Here is a 15,899-nt window from a genome sequence, read left to right as displayed (position 1 = left end):
TTCTAACTATAAAAAAGAGAAAAGAAAGGAGGTGGAAAAGCAAAAAGAAATGGCACAAAAGACCTAAAAATCAAGCAGACAAACAAAAGGGGGGAATACACAAGGAAAAAGAAAGGAAATGAAGGATTTGTATGATTTAATTTATTCACATAACAGTCTTACCAATATTATCATTTAAATTTGCTTACTGTCATAGCTACCAGTTCTTTAGCTGATTACCACTGAGACAACCTCAGCTGGTTTTGTCATTGTCGCTAAATCTCTATCTTCAAAAAAAGTTATTATTTAATTTTGTTTAATATCACTGTCAGGCCCCCACAGAAGCCTTTGTTATTTTCTTATTAAGTCTAAGTTTCCCTATAGCTAGCATGGGTTTAGTTCCTTACACAGTGTTCTAAGGGAGGAAATTTTAGTTAGCCCCTATCCCTTTAAGAAATCTCACTAGAGGCAGTCGTCCTGTTATTACCCAGTAATCCCCCTGGTCAGTCAGTCAGTCAGTCCAAGGTGCCTAGGGTAGTTGGAAGGCTGCAGTATTTGTTATGTCCAAGGTGTATAGAGAGCATAAAGTTAAGGTTAACAGAGAGTAGAATCCAGATAAAAGACTGAAGGAACCTAAAGAAAGCAAAGACAAAGTGCACTTTCTTGAAAGGAGCCAAGAAAGAATAAAGTCTACAGCTTCAAGTTTGTCCCAGTCAAGCAAGTACTTTATTTTAGATAGACCCTGGGAGGAGTTAGGGTCTCCATTCTTCTAAGCAATAAAACTTGTATTTGAACTGTTAAACCTTCCTTGTGACTCTCCCACTGTGTTCTGGCTAAGAAGAGGGCAACAGAAGCAGTTTTACATGGGGAACAGCACAGTAACAAATACAGCCTTCCAGCCCCACCAGTAACAAATAGTGCCTTCCAACCCCACCCAGTAACAGATATAGCCATCCTGCCCCAGCAGTAACAGAAAAAGTGAACCAGCCCCACCAGTAAGAGATAAAGCCTTACAGTTCCAAACAATAAGCCATACTTCCTTCCAGCCACAGCAGTAAAGATACAGCCACCCAGCTCCCAACAATTTATTCCCAAGTAGACCTGCAATGCTGTTCCTCTATCAAAAAGGCTCATAAAGCTGAAAGAAGCTAGAGAAGTTTGTGCAAGGGCAAGTGTTTACTCCTGAGTAGACCTGGAATGCTATTTAGCCGAATAAGAGGGTCCCCTGACTGGAAGAAAGAAGAAAAGCCCAGCAAGTGTAACTGCTTACTTCCAAGTAGATCCACAAAGTTATTTTGCTGCTATAAAGTCTCCGTTGGTGGGAAGAAGGAAGGCGGGGAGTTTGTTAATGAACACAAGGCTTGTGTGCGTGAGGCAGCAATCTTGCAAAGTGAAAGAGGCCATTTTGAGTGTCTGTGGTGAGCTTTGAAATATCTAAAAGGAGTGCTTGAAAGTATATCCTGACTTGCCAAGTTTGTTCAAAGAATGTGGTACATTTGCTCTTTGCTATTTGTGAAACTTTCTTCAGCATAACTGTGTGTTAAGTGAATGGTTTGCTCTTGAAGGCAGAGTCCCAGAGTATAGTACACAGGCTGGCAAAATAAATCACAAAATATAACGTCTCAATAGACAATAATTGTATAAACAGTTTCTATATATATCTAATGATAATTTCATTCACAACATTAAAAACACATTTGTGTTGTTCACATCCTAATGTACAGTCATTCATAAATCAAAAAACTTTTTATATACACATTTCATTATACAGCTTTTATTGAATTTTTTTGGAGTTCATGAATGAATGAGCATAGCAAAAAGTTCATACATGGACAATCTCTACAAGTAAATAGATCTGTAGTAAACAGGCACAGAACGGAGTTCCCGTCAAAAGGCGTTCTGCTGCAAAGGGGAACCTATGTCAATGTCCTGTCAAGGAATCCAAACACCTTCACATAATAGCGTTTTCAATGTAAGTCTTCTTCAAGGAATTCATTCAATAATTTTTAACTGCCATATTTGAAGTTTTCACATCGTCATATATATTTGTCATCAGACCAATTTTATAAATTAAACAACAATGTTCTTACCGGTATATATTAACACAGTTCATACTCACAAGTAAGCAACTTTGCTTTTCACATCTCATTCATGGCTAGTCTGTATTCTTTTAAGGTGGAGGTAACATTCTTAATTAATATATTGTTCTTAACTATTTGCAGGTGTGTTCGTATGACTCATAGTCCTGTCTTAGTTTAGATGACAGCTGAAATCAAGTTCCTGATTAAGCCCTAAAATGTGGCTTTAGAAACGAAAAATAAATTTATTTTCTTCCCGCAGAATATATTTATTCCTATCAGTTGACTGGACTTCATAGTATTTTTGTAACACAGCAAACCTTATATCATTTTCTGAATGTTTTTCTTGAATAGAGTGTGTCACAAGTGGTCCCTCCTCTCTTTGATGTCTTATGTTTGATTTATGTTCTGAGATTTTAATCTTGATTGATCTCCAAGTTTTCCCTATATAAATTTTCTTACACGGACACATAACAATATAAATGCAATTAGATGTGTTACAATTAGTAAATTCTCTAAGCTGCCAGTGATATCCTGAAAAAGAGTCTTCTATAGTTTTTACATTTAAAGAAGATGCAAAATTAAATGGATTAATATCCTTAATAAATGTTCCTTTGACCTCATGCTGTTAATCATCGAAACAGCATTAGAGGAAGAAATTCAAATTACTGATGAGATAAAAAATGTAGAAGTTAATTTGAAAAGCTCAGGTCCATCAAAAAATTATGAAGAACAAATGAGGGATATTCAAAAAGATCTCAAGATTTTTAAAGATAGGCTTTTGGAATTCATAAGTAAAAAATTATATTAGATCAAAAAGATTATGAAAATAAAAAGGTTTACAGATGGCAATTTGAACAAACACACAGAGACAAAAAGGTTAGATGGAAAGATGGTTGGAGTTCCTCGGAAGGTGATTTCACAGACCAGGAGGACTCGCGACCCTGGTCGGGAGATGAGACAGTAGCAAGTGGTAGTAGAGATTATACTGACAGACGCAGTGTAAGACATCATAGAACTCCCTCTTTTTCGGTCGATTTGGGGAGAAGGAAAGAAAACCTAGTGGTAAACCTTTCCTCTCACACACTTACTTCTGAGGAACACAAACTACTTAACTTAGGGCTAGGCTTTGTATTTAAGCCTATACATGATGCATTTCAGACTCAAGTAGATGTATACAAACTAGTTAGATTATTTAAATTAAGAGCCTTTTGGGGGGCAGAATTGGAGTTCAAACGAATTAGAAAGCCAATTTTATATTGGTTCCAATTTTACACCACAAGTCAACAATCCGGCTATTTCCACCTTTGAAAAGCTAGTGCTTAAGGTTATTGAGAAACTAGAAAAAACAGGGGGAAGATTGTCATATTGTAATAATTTTTCAAGACAAGATTGCCAAATATTGGATAATTTAAAACAAGATGAAAATATCATCATAAAGGAGGCTGATAAAGGTGGGGCAATAGTAATTTTAGATTTAAAAAAGACTATATGGCAGAAGCCCTTCGACAAGTCTCCGACATTAACTTTTACTCCAAATTGACAAAAGACCCTACAGCTCATATAGCTAATGTTATAAAAATTGTTATCCAGGAAGCCCTTTTTGTTGGGTGGATTTAAAAAAAATGCTAAATTCTCATAAACCCTTATCCGAGAACACCTATTTTTATATATATTATCAAAAACCCATAAGGAAGGGCATCCTCCCCCGGGAGACCTAAGTTTCAGCCACCAACTCGATCTTAAAACCCCAGGCAAAATTCATAGATTTTTTCTTACAGCCTTTAGTATTAAAAATGGAATCCTACCTCAGAGACAATTCAGATCTCATTAATCAACTTGAAGGGTAGGTATGCCCAATAGGTTCAACATTAGTAACCCTAGAAGTGTCCTCTCTATACACGAATATCTCTCATGACTAGGTGAGAGGAAATCTTTATAAACAACTAAATACTCGGCTTGTACAGAATCCTCCGACGTTTTTTCTCATCAGTCTCCTAGAAATAGTTTTAGCAAAAAGTTATTTTCATTTTGAAGATTCATCTTACACCCAAATCAAGGGGCTTAGTATGGGGTCAAGCCTCGCCCTAAGCACAACTAATTTGTTCATGCAACATTTTGAAAAAGAATTCATTTATAGTCAGACTAATAATCCGTACTATCATAATATGATTATATACAAACAGTATATTGACGATTTATTTTTCATCTTTGGACCGGGTTTTGAATTTGACACTTTTTAAAGATGGATAAATTCTATACATCCATCTATACAATTTACAGGGAATTTTGACCTAATCAGTATTAACTATTTGGACACTGTCATTATGATTAATAATGATAGACAGATTCAATTTCAATTGTTTCATAAGCCAACTGACAAGAATAATGCCCTGCATTTCAATTGGTTTCATCCCCAGAGACTGAGGGTTAACTTACCTTTCAGTCAATTGTTATGTGCAAAGAGAAATTCGTCCTCTCAGGAAGCATTTGAATCAGAAGCTAAAAATATCATTCAGAATTATGCTGATAGGGGATATCCTAATAGAATATTACAAACAGATTGGGAAAAGATCTCTGAGATAGAGCAAAAACATGTAAAAGGGATAAGGCAGAGCAGAAGCAATTGTGGGGCAGGGGTTATAATAAGAAGAGGAATTTAGCCATGAGAAAAACAATATTCAGAAGAGAAAAGAATTTAAAAACAACCATCTTGTCTCATCCCTAATCCAGTTAGGTCCTTTAAAAACTACTTTTATCATCCAGAGGAAAGGTAGCGAGGAAGTCATGTTAAGATGATAAATAGGCTGGTAGCATATTTTCAAAAGGAGGATAATAACAATATATTTATACCTTTAACAGAATTGTTTGTTTATTCACCCTCTTTCCTCATTATTCAGCCTCAAACTGAAAGAGATTGCCTATTAATTTGACACAGGTTGTGCTGTCATGTTTCGTTTTAGCTATGCACTGAGAGCATATGCACCGGAGACAAATTCCTTGTGTGTCCAATCACACTTGGCCAATAAAGATTCTATTCTATTCTATTCTATTCTATTCTATTCTATTCTATTATCTCAAAACAGATTCATTTTATAGGGTGTTTTTAAATAATTAAGACTATAACTAAAATTAAATGGGTCTGACCTTTTAAGAACAAGATGCATGATCTGTTTTCCCAGGTTACAAAGAATATTCTTAAGAATATTTTAAACTCCACCACCACCACCACCACCACCACCCCCCCCCGGAAACCCCACCAGAATATTTATGACTATCCTAGTACCTGAGAATCAATTCTATGTTGGTAAAGAGTAGAAATCAAATAATTAAAAACAAAATAAATAGAAAAAACATAGGTCACATTTCTTGCATTCCCACACAGCATAAACATTCAGTTAGGAACTCACACATCTCCCATGTATTATCTCAAAACCCCAAGAAACTTCTTATACTGTATGATGCCACAGGATACCACCGGCAGAGGTGGGATTCAGGGGGTTCCAAAGGTTCTGTAGAACCTGTTGTTAAAATTTAAAATATCACTTTTTAAATACTTAAAATATTTTTATTAAGTATTAATATTTTTAATACTTAAAATAAAAAAGTGATATTAAAAATACATTTTAATACTTTTTAATAGTCATTATTTGAATCCCACCACCATCGGAACCTGTTGTTAAAATGTTTGAATCCCACCACATACCGGGAAGAGTAACATAAAGAAATTCCACCTCCAGCTCCCCGCATTCATTTATGGTTTCTTTTTGGAAAACCTAAAGCTTAGATACCAACAAGGAAAGATAGTGGATCCATGTTTAATCAGGTGCAGAATTTGACCAATAAAATGCCCCTTAAAACCTGGCTTTCATAAAATGGGGAGCATGTGTGAGGACATTTACACATGTCTCTCCTAAGTTCCTGATGACACCACACACAATGTGGGTTGCATATGTTACCATTGTTTCTTCCTGTTTTTAGGACTCTAATTGTTATATGTGCATGGAGTAAGTGCTCATGCACGTGAGAATTCTCCTGACCTTGCCCCCTCCTCCCCTCCAAACTGTTATGTGACCACTGTGTCAGGAATGCTACTGAGTGGCCTTAGGCCAGACTCTCTCTCTCTCTCTCTCTCCCCCCCCCCCCCCCTTAGCCTAATTTACCTCAAAGAGTGATTGTAAAGACAAAATGGAATTCTGATTATATTTCCCTGGGCCTAGAAGAAAAGATAGAATAAAAACAAGTTTATAAAACCTCATGCATCATAAACAACAAAAGAAGTTCAATAAGCGCAACCAGATAAAATTAATAAGGGAACCAAATGTAGGAGCATTTTGAACAAGAAATTAAGCCTGAGGCATGAAGTTACCAACTGACACCACTGCACTAAATTACTGTATTATCATGAATTCTAAAATCTCCTGGGGGAAAAGAAACCAGCTACAGCTGCAATGGTGGATTCTGAAAAGCAGGAATAAAACGTTTTTAGGACATTTTAAATTTTTGGGCATTTGTATTTCCACAGCGATGGAGAACACAAGTGTTGCCAGCCAAAATGAATCCTTTTCCCCGTCTTGGCAGTTTCACAGTTGCACCCGCCATTTTGTGTGCTGCAGCAGATTTTCTGTGAAGATTCCCCACAGAGGTTTCCTCTGCTTGCAGTTCATCTGCGCATGATTTCTTTATAAAAAGTAGATTAATAAAGTTTGTTTTGCCTTGCAATCCCACGCACTTGTCATTTTCCTTTTTTTTCTTTTGAGGGGGATGTCTGTGAAGCTATGGCAACATGACTTTTTCATTCTCCTGGGGTTGGTTTATTACTTCTGCCTTTTCTGGGAATTCTATTCAGCAAAACACTTTGTTGGGTGGTTTGTGAAGTAACACCACAGAGCATGTAGCAGCACCATGAATAGTCCTTTCTACTAGAATGGTATAGTGATTAGAGTGCCAACCTGAGATCAGGTTTGAACCCCATTTCCTTCAGCCAGTCACCCATTTTCACCCTAAGACAGGGGAGAGGAGAATGCTATTACATGCTACTTTAGCTTCATATTGAGGAGAAAAATGGAGGAGAAAAATGCTGTGGAAGTAGCTACATTAATAAAATTGTATCTTGTTTATTTGAAGTGTTTCCCCAATATAGCTGCTGCTCATCTCTTTTGGTTTGTGTGGGGCCTTTCAAACTCAACAGCTTGTCCCAGGAAGGCTGAGCTTAGGCTTCCTGTGAGTAGCTGTCTTGAATTTGAAATATCTCATACAAACCAAAAGCGAAGGGCAGCAGCTATATTGGGGAAACACTACGTAGGCTCTAAGTAATTGTCAGACTCCTCCACACAGGTTCCAAAACCTGCTCCATTGTCAAAGTGCCAAATTTCCCAGCAGTTAGTCTGACTTACAAGCTGTGGAGATATAAAATCATGACAGCGTTCAGATGTTTGATGTCGCTGATGTGTTGTGACAGGTGGGCTTTTTTTGATCTCTGCACTCCTCCTCATCTCAGGGCCAGATAATAATACTAAGCAGATGTCTGGGATGATTTTATATCTCAATAATGCTTACTCAGATGGATACCAGGAGCCTGGCTTATTTTTTCAGCATGCAGCAAATGCAATAGGGTCAGTTGCCATTCATTCTTGAGGTCAGTTAACTGCAGTTTGGAGATGGTCAGGACAAATACATGCCAATGGCAAAGTGAATTTGTTTTTTGTCGGTCAGCACATTATTGCCTCCAAGATAATGTTTTTGCAGTGCAGTGATTAAGAGCAAAGGATTCTAATCTGAAGAACTGGATTCAACTCTTCACTCCTCCACGTGAAGCCTGCGTGGTGACTTTGAGCCAGTCACAGTTCTCTCAGAATTCTCTCAGCCCACATGGAGGCAAGCAATGGCAAACTACCCCCTAACATCTCTTGCCTTGAAACCTCTGTAGGGTCTCCATAGGTCAGCTGTGACTTGACAGCACACACATGTATGTTTGCAAACATAAACACACATCTAATGCTCAACCTGGCTCTGGAAGGTGGACCAAAAATATATATACATCAGGATCAGGGGCAGACAAGGGAGATGTTTTTGAAGACCAGGGAAGACCCCCACGGTTTGCAAAAAATCCTAAATTTTAAAAAGAGAGGTTAAAAATGTAAAGAAAAATTAAGTTTTAAAATGCTGAGTTCTTGCTGGATTTCCTCATGAGATCTGGTAATCCAAAATGACTGCTACAGCTTCACTCTGACACTGGAGATGAGTTAGGAAGGAAAGAACAGGCAATCAGAAAGGACAAGAAAAAAGATGGGGTGGCGAATGAAAATGGGAGCAGATGGGGGAAGAAAGCAGGGAAAATAATAGGAGACAGGTAAGTGGGATGGAGGTAAAAACAGGAGTGGGGAAAGAAATGAAGCTGGGGTCTGTGAGGGGAAAGGAAGGAAGGAAAGTGGATATAGAATGGGGGGAATCAGCTGTGGGGGGAGGGAGGTCAAGACTCCACCCCCAGGTTCTGCCAGCTGCCACTCAGCTGGACAGTGGGAGAACAAATTGTGAGGGGAAATTACAGAGGGAAGTGACCAGCATCATTGGCGATGTGATGATGTCCCTTCTGGCATGATCCAGAATTGATGTCAAGTCAGGTGGTGCCCTAGCGTTCTCCCAAAATTCATGTCAGGAATAACACCTTTGCATTGCTAGGAATGTCACAAAATTGTTTGTGCCCCCCCCCCCCACACACATCCCCAGTAAGTCTTTCATCAGTTGCCAGCCTGAGAGTTGAGATTTACCATGCAATTGTAGGTACCCAACTTGTTCCTTCTCATGGCAAACTAACTGGTCCCCAAGCTGAGCTGGATGTCTGAACAATGCAGAACCCCTCAGGAATGCAGAAAATCTTAATTTTTCCACTGGATGCTCATATTGATGTGACAAATCCCTAATACGGTGTTTTCTTTAGAGGTGTTTATTAAGTTTGTGCTCTCTTGGTTCAGATTATAAGCACAAGTGGTTTGGAAAGCCAACCTCCAAAATTGTTCTGTAAAACTGAGCCAAAGAAAAATTCTCCTTCCCATCTTGTATTCCGGCCCCCACCCCACCTTGTTGATAAGGAGCCAAATACAAATGAGGTGAGGTTGGCAAACTGATAATACAACCAAAAACAACACAGTACCAATATACAAAGAACTAGTAAACAACAGCAGTTGCTCTTTTTATAAATTTCAACTAGATCCAGGGGGAAGGCGGTATACAAATCAAATGAACCAACCATAAACCATAATAAAAAAATCATTGAAAATTTACCGGTATACATTATATTTTAACAATATCGTATCACAATTGTATTGCAATTGCTCTTAAAGTAAATGTCTTTTGTCTCTGTTTAATTTGCAAGTTGAGTCCAAGGAAAGGTTTTTCAGTCAACGTAAACAACGTCACATTTCAATATAAAATCAACTTAAATAATTTCAAGTTACTTAGAAATATAACAACAATTAAGAACTTGAACAAGACCAAGTTACTGTCACAGAGTTGAGTTTACGCTAGAGAAAACCTGCTACAGAGGCCAGCAAGGTGCGGCTAAGCACTGGCTGAGCACAGCTGAAAGCAATTACCACTGCACACAGAAGTTTAACTGTGAGGAAAAACTTTATCAACAGTGCAGATATTTACAGTGCATACAGGAACTCAAACAGCAAACGGGCAGCATGCCCTGCAGCAATAGGTAATCCCTAAGAGCTAGTGCTGGTAAGCAAGCACTTCTTTTATATAACAAGTAACCAATCATAATGAAGAACAGCTGACTGGTTTCAGCTGGTTCTGACAAAGTGCTGGGAGGAGCAGCTGTCAAGATTATTTATTTATTTATTTATTTATTTATTTATTTATTTATTTATTTATTTATTTATTTATTTATTAAATTTATATACCGCCCGATCCCCGAAGGGCTCCGGGCGGTGAACAACATTATTTGAACATCAACAGGAGCAGTCATACAAATATAAATACATAAGCTCCATCCCATAAAATAGCTTAAAACTCATAAAAACAGCGAATAACCATAATACATAATAACAACAAGAGGCGTCCAACCCCAATTTAAAACCTTCCCCCATGAGGGGGGGCGGTGGGGCCCCTCAATATGAGGGGACCCTGATGTAACTGTCCCAGGCACAGAGCAGTGAGGGGGCACCGTTCAGCAGCTGGACACTCCAAAGACCCGGTGGAACAACACAGTCTTGCAGGCCCTGCGGAACTCACCCAGGTCCCGCAGGGCCCAGACAGCTGGAGGAAGGGTGTCAGTTTGATCTACTTGTCTGCTCTCAAGATGTGTACAAGTATTTTGGATACTGTAACAGTTACTTGGAGCGCAATCCAAGGGGGGAGAGTGGACTTATGGACCTGGCACAGGGCTGCCCCAACGGGTTTGCCCCCCTCCCCAACATGGTGTAAGTGGCACTTATGCCAGTGGGGAGGGTAAACTGGGAGGCAAGTGGATGCCACAAGCTTGGCAGTGCCCAACCCAGAAATGCCTGCCCCCTGAAGAACTGCACCAGCCTAAACCCGACTGATGGCACAGCCTGGGGTGGGCTAGGGGTGTTCCTGGAGTGGAGGTAACATTAGTCACCCAAGCTCTTGAGTCAGGAATGCTGACCTATGGGCCTTGGACTTAACTCTGTTGAGCCCCATGGAGAGTTTTTCAGGCAGCTCATGTTTTTCTTTTTTGCTGCCTCCCCAGCCCTCTGGAGGTGGTGCCGCAGCGTAGTAGCGGCACCATCCCCGGACCCCAGAGCCCTGTGGATTGAGTTGCCTGAAACTTAATAACAATTAAGAGAGGCATTATTAACTTCAGCAGAAGCAATTACTGAAAAGCCTTCCTTACTGTCTTGTAATGGAGTCAGAAGCAAGGAATAACCGAGTTCTTGTTGAAACTACCAAGACCACTGCAGAAAGACCTCTACGAGGAGGAGAATAAGATTTGCTATGTGATATTACACTGTTTGGGAATTCGGTAGTATTTACATTGAAATGTATTTTTTAAAAGAACAACATTTACTACTATTGTTTACTAGTATATTAGTACAGTGTTGTTTTTTTGTTGCATTGTTGATAAGGAGCAACAGGCTGCTGAAGTGAGGCAGCTGGGTGGACAGAAAATCATTTTCTTCCTTTCTTTCCCCTCTCCAGTCACTTTGCAGGAAGTGTAATCTCAAGAATGTCTGACACTGACTAGCTTCTGATTAGAAGTTTTCTCTTATCTTTTTAAAATAGTCTGCTTATTGTCTGGTGTCTATTTAAGGGACAGCTTTTATGCTATTTATGTCCAATGGCATGATTTTAATGGCCTGTTGTTTTATATTGTTAAACTGCTTTCTTTGTGATTGTCCCCAGCTCTAGAATAGTCTCTCCTGTATGGGTTTTGGCACCTGGCAAAGATCTTTCTCTTCATCTGGAAGCCCTCTGCAGCTGCTGGTCTGGGGAGTGGGGGAGGGAGGGTTAATTTGTATGATGTTTTTATTGTCTTCTTTTAATTGCCACTGTTTTATTGATGTTGTTTCAGAGGGGGGTGTTTTATTGTTTTAAAATCTTGTAAGCCGTCTTGAGACTTTGTATAAGGTGGGGTAGATATATCAAAAGAAATAAATAATTGCAAGCCGTTCCTAGCTGCTCTCTGAAGACGTGACGTAGAAATATTCTAAATGAATAAATAAATGGAGTGGAATGGCATTCAGAGGGGATTCCTTGGCATTCCAGTTCACATTCAGGTTTGCCATGGCATTCTGAGTTTTTCAAGAGCCTGGGTCTCTCCTCTAATGAATGACGCTTTCGTTTTTCATTTGCAGTTGAGCTCAGCTTCTCCCAAGTGGAATCTAAACGCATCTAGGGCTGATTTTCCATGGTAAAAATGCCCCCTGGTTAGCACAGAGAATAGAGAGGAAAACGAAAGGCGAGGGGGAGAAAAGGAAAGCACGGAAACTGGATGAGCTACCTCCAGAAAAACACTCGCCCAAAACAGGGAAGTACAACAAACTGATTTATAGCATGAATGACAAGTCTAAACGCATTCATAGTATTATAAACACATTCTTATACATGAATAGAATTGCACTAGAATCAAGTTCATTCATAAATCCCACAGACAGGAAATCATTCATGAGTAGAGGCAATGTTTCAAAAGTCAGTTTGTGATGGTGTAGATAAATCACGTAGGCATGTGGGAGCCGGTCACTTATCAACCACCAGAAGAAGATCGTAAATTGGATGTGCTGAAGAAGACAAGCCCTTTCCAAAATGCTGGAAGAACGTTGGATTCAATAGCAAAGAACGCTGAATAAACTTTGCAATCACCTTTGCATCACCTTTGCAGAACACTTGCGCACTGTAGAGCGTTTTCGAAAGAATAATCTTCCTCAGTGTATATATTCTTTTGCGTTCATACTGTTATGATTAGTCATCAAAGTGGCTATACTTGGCCTACAATACATATCAATGTGTGAATAATTATACTGTCTTATGCCATACATGAATGTTTAAGAAGATGTGTCTGCCATGTGTTGCCCCGTTGCTGCCCTGCGGCATTGGCTTTGCTCCACAAATTTCTAAAACCACCAAAGTTAAGGTACTCTTGAAATGCCCCTTTGTTGCTCCGGTGGCTTCCACTGCCATGCAAAACTCCACGGCGGCAGCAGAACTGGGGTCATTTTTCCCACCTCACTGCTCTGACCTGCCCCACCAATGGATAGGTACTGAGAATCAGTGCCCCCCCCCCCTTGCAGTGGAAAAAACACGGAGGGAGAAACCTTGGTTTTTAGAAAGAAAAGTGGCATGTGCAGGCTCCGCAAACAGGAGGGTGGCGATTCTCTCACACACGCAAGGATTTTCAACAGGGGGGGGGCAAAGGCATTGATTCTCAGTGCCTGTTTTGTGTTCAGAGTAATTTAAAACTGAAATAGTGAAAGGGAGTGGGGGAACGGGGCGGAGATTCAGTCAATCAGAATGTGGGAAACGGAGGTTATCCACGCATGTGTGGAAGATATTGCAGAAGAGCTCGCAGTGCAAATGGCAAAGCACTGGACTGGTGCAGAAACATTTGGGACATACTATGCCGGCCCTACCTCGAATCCCAGAAAGACCTGGGGAGCAGTGAAGAGTCAAAAGCAGGACAAATAGCACCACAACAGGTACGCTCCCAGATCTACCATGATGCCTTTTGATTTGACACTGAAAAATCAGCCTAGGACAGTGGTGGCGAACCTTTGGCATTTCAGATGTTATGGGCTACAATTCCCATCAGCCCCTGCCAGCATGGCCAATTGACCATGCTGGCAGGGGCTGATGGGAATTGTAGTCCATAACATCTGGAGTGCCAAAGGTTCGCTACCACGGGCCTAGGAGGACCTTGCCCAGCTCTGGTTTAAATCACTGGGCTTGTACACAGCCATGATGTTGACATTAGGCCCCCAAAAGGAAAAAGACACCTCAGGGCCAATTTACTAGCAAGGCCAGCCCATCCTTTCCTGGATCCTACAGAGAGAGGGAAGGGAAGGAGTCTTGCTGCAGGAGAAATCTGTTGTAGAGAGTGAATCAGAATGTCTACTATACCACACAGAGACTCTGGTGATGGATAGGAAATCTGGCTAGATAATACATCCAACTGATTATCACTTTAATTTTTTTTTGTTGAACAATGCAGAACTTTAGGCTATTTCTCATTCACATAACTGGAAAGTGTGCTTAAACCATCATGTGGAGAAGATGATTAAGCTCCAACTCTCTCCCGCCTGAAGGACAAGCGGATGTTGCCAGCCGTTATATATAACTCAGCATTTATATATTGAATTTTAATTTGAATAGCTTAGTAATGTAATTGGGCTTGCCTTCTGCTTCCGATAAAATTAGGCCAATGATTCACTTCCAAAAAGAAGAGAATAAATGATCTAAACAACAAACTCTGGGAGTTTGAAATGAAATTTGATCTATCGCCAGCCTCCCAGGGGTTATGTGATGAGAGACAGCTCTGCTCTTTCTTTGCGGTATCAGAGATCAATGCATGTGGAGAGTCTAGGCTGACGTGAACATTTCTATGAAAGCCAGTGTGGCATAGTGGCCTATAGTACAATGCATAGTGGCCTATAGTACAACAACAAGAAGCCTTTATTGGCATACAAAACAGGACAACATTTCAAAGTAAAACAAGATTTAAAAAACACAGTTAAAATTACTAATTTCCAGTAGAAAATTTGCAACAGTCTCACAAAAGAGCACATCAGAGCTGTTCAGGAGGTTGGGTATCTTGTGACATTCTTACCACTGAGAACATTGGAAGAAAATGGAACTCATGTATTTCATGCGTATCTTATCATATTTAGGACATGCAAACAGAATGGTCACGTGTTTCAACCATAACCAGATCACAAGAACAAACCCTTTTAGAACGTTCTATATTCTTAAATCTTCCCTCCAGAAGAGCTGATGGCAACACATTACATCTTGCAGTAGTGGCATAGTGGTAAAAGTATCTGCCTAGGCTGACAAAGACCAAGATTCAAAACTCTACACTGTCATGATATTCACAGGGTGATATTTGGCCTTTCACCCAACTCACTAAGGAAAATAGATCTGTAATCTGCAATCATTCCCCACTGGGGAAAAAACAAAGTATAAATATCTAAACCAATAATAGTGTATTTCATTTGTTTTCCTGTTATAAACTGCCTCAGCTTCAACTTCCTAGTCCCTGCTTTAAAAGTTTTCTTTCTTTCACTCTGCCTTTGAGAAATGTCACAAATTTATCTCTCCCCATTTAGTTACTTCTTTGACCTACCTCCATGTTACCCAACCAATTGGCTACTAGCCCTCATTGCGTACACACTCTGCTTTTCTAACTGCATACCCTGATGCTTGAAATAACCTTTCTGATCCTGCAGGGCTCAACAGTAGGATAGTACATAAAAAAGAAATTGGGATATTGTGAGGTCGGACAGTTGTACATCCTGAGTCTCCTTCTTCGTCCCCTCCCCAAAGTCTCAGACAAGGTACATTTGAAATGATTAATTATTAAACAGAGAGAAACTCAACCGTCTGAGTTGAGAGAAACTCAACACCTTCTGATGGTGTTTCTATGCTGACATCTGAATTTTAGTTGCTTTTATTGCAATTTTAACTACATGTTGTGTGGACTTTGCTTTGCTGGGTGGGGATAAAGATTCTGATATGTTATGGTTCTGTGTTTCATGACAGTTGATGTTTGTGGTGTTTTGTGCATTTTATTAAATTACAAGCCACTCCCTGAGAGCTTTCCAACTGAGTAAAGAAATAATCAATCTGCCAAAATTTCAGCTCTAACAGCTTTTTTTGACACAATGGCAAAGAAACAATATGTACTGTGGGCCATCTGAAGTCCATCCTCTTCTCTATTCTTTCTCAGCTATCACAAAGGCTGGCAATTGGGAGGTTTGCAGAAGGAAGCAGAAATGGTGTTACATGAAGTGCAACATCACTTCTGGCTGAAAAATCAGAAGCAGCTTCACTTTGAAGTGGTGTTCTAGGACTCCAATAAATCTTTTACATTACTTCACACTATGTCTTACCATCACATTACTTCCTGGGGTGGGGGTTTGCCTGGAAGTGATGTAGCTTAGCTCATTGTGTGACACCATTTTTCCCTCCCCATTTTCTCCTGATGCTCATTCAAGTAGTAGAGGGGGATCAAAAAGGATTGGCTTGAGCTCTTTCAATGAAAATAGGTAAGCATTTTCCCTACCTATCACCCTCAGTGACCCTAAGAAGTCATATTTCTTAAGACTATCAGTGGCTTCCCTGACCTAGATAAGCTGCCTGCCTTCCTTTCTTTAAGGGATT

Source organism: Sphaerodactylus townsendi, linkage group LG06 (genome assembly GCF_021028975.2).
Source record: "Sphaerodactylus townsendi isolate TG3544 linkage group LG06, MPM_Stown_v2.3, whole genome shotgun sequence".
Taxonomy (NCBI): Eukaryota; Metazoa; Chordata; class Lepidosauria; order Squamata; family Sphaerodactylidae; genus Sphaerodactylus; species Sphaerodactylus townsendi.
The sequence above is the reverse complement of the archived record's forward strand: the minus strand, read 5'-3'. Positions refer to the sequence as shown.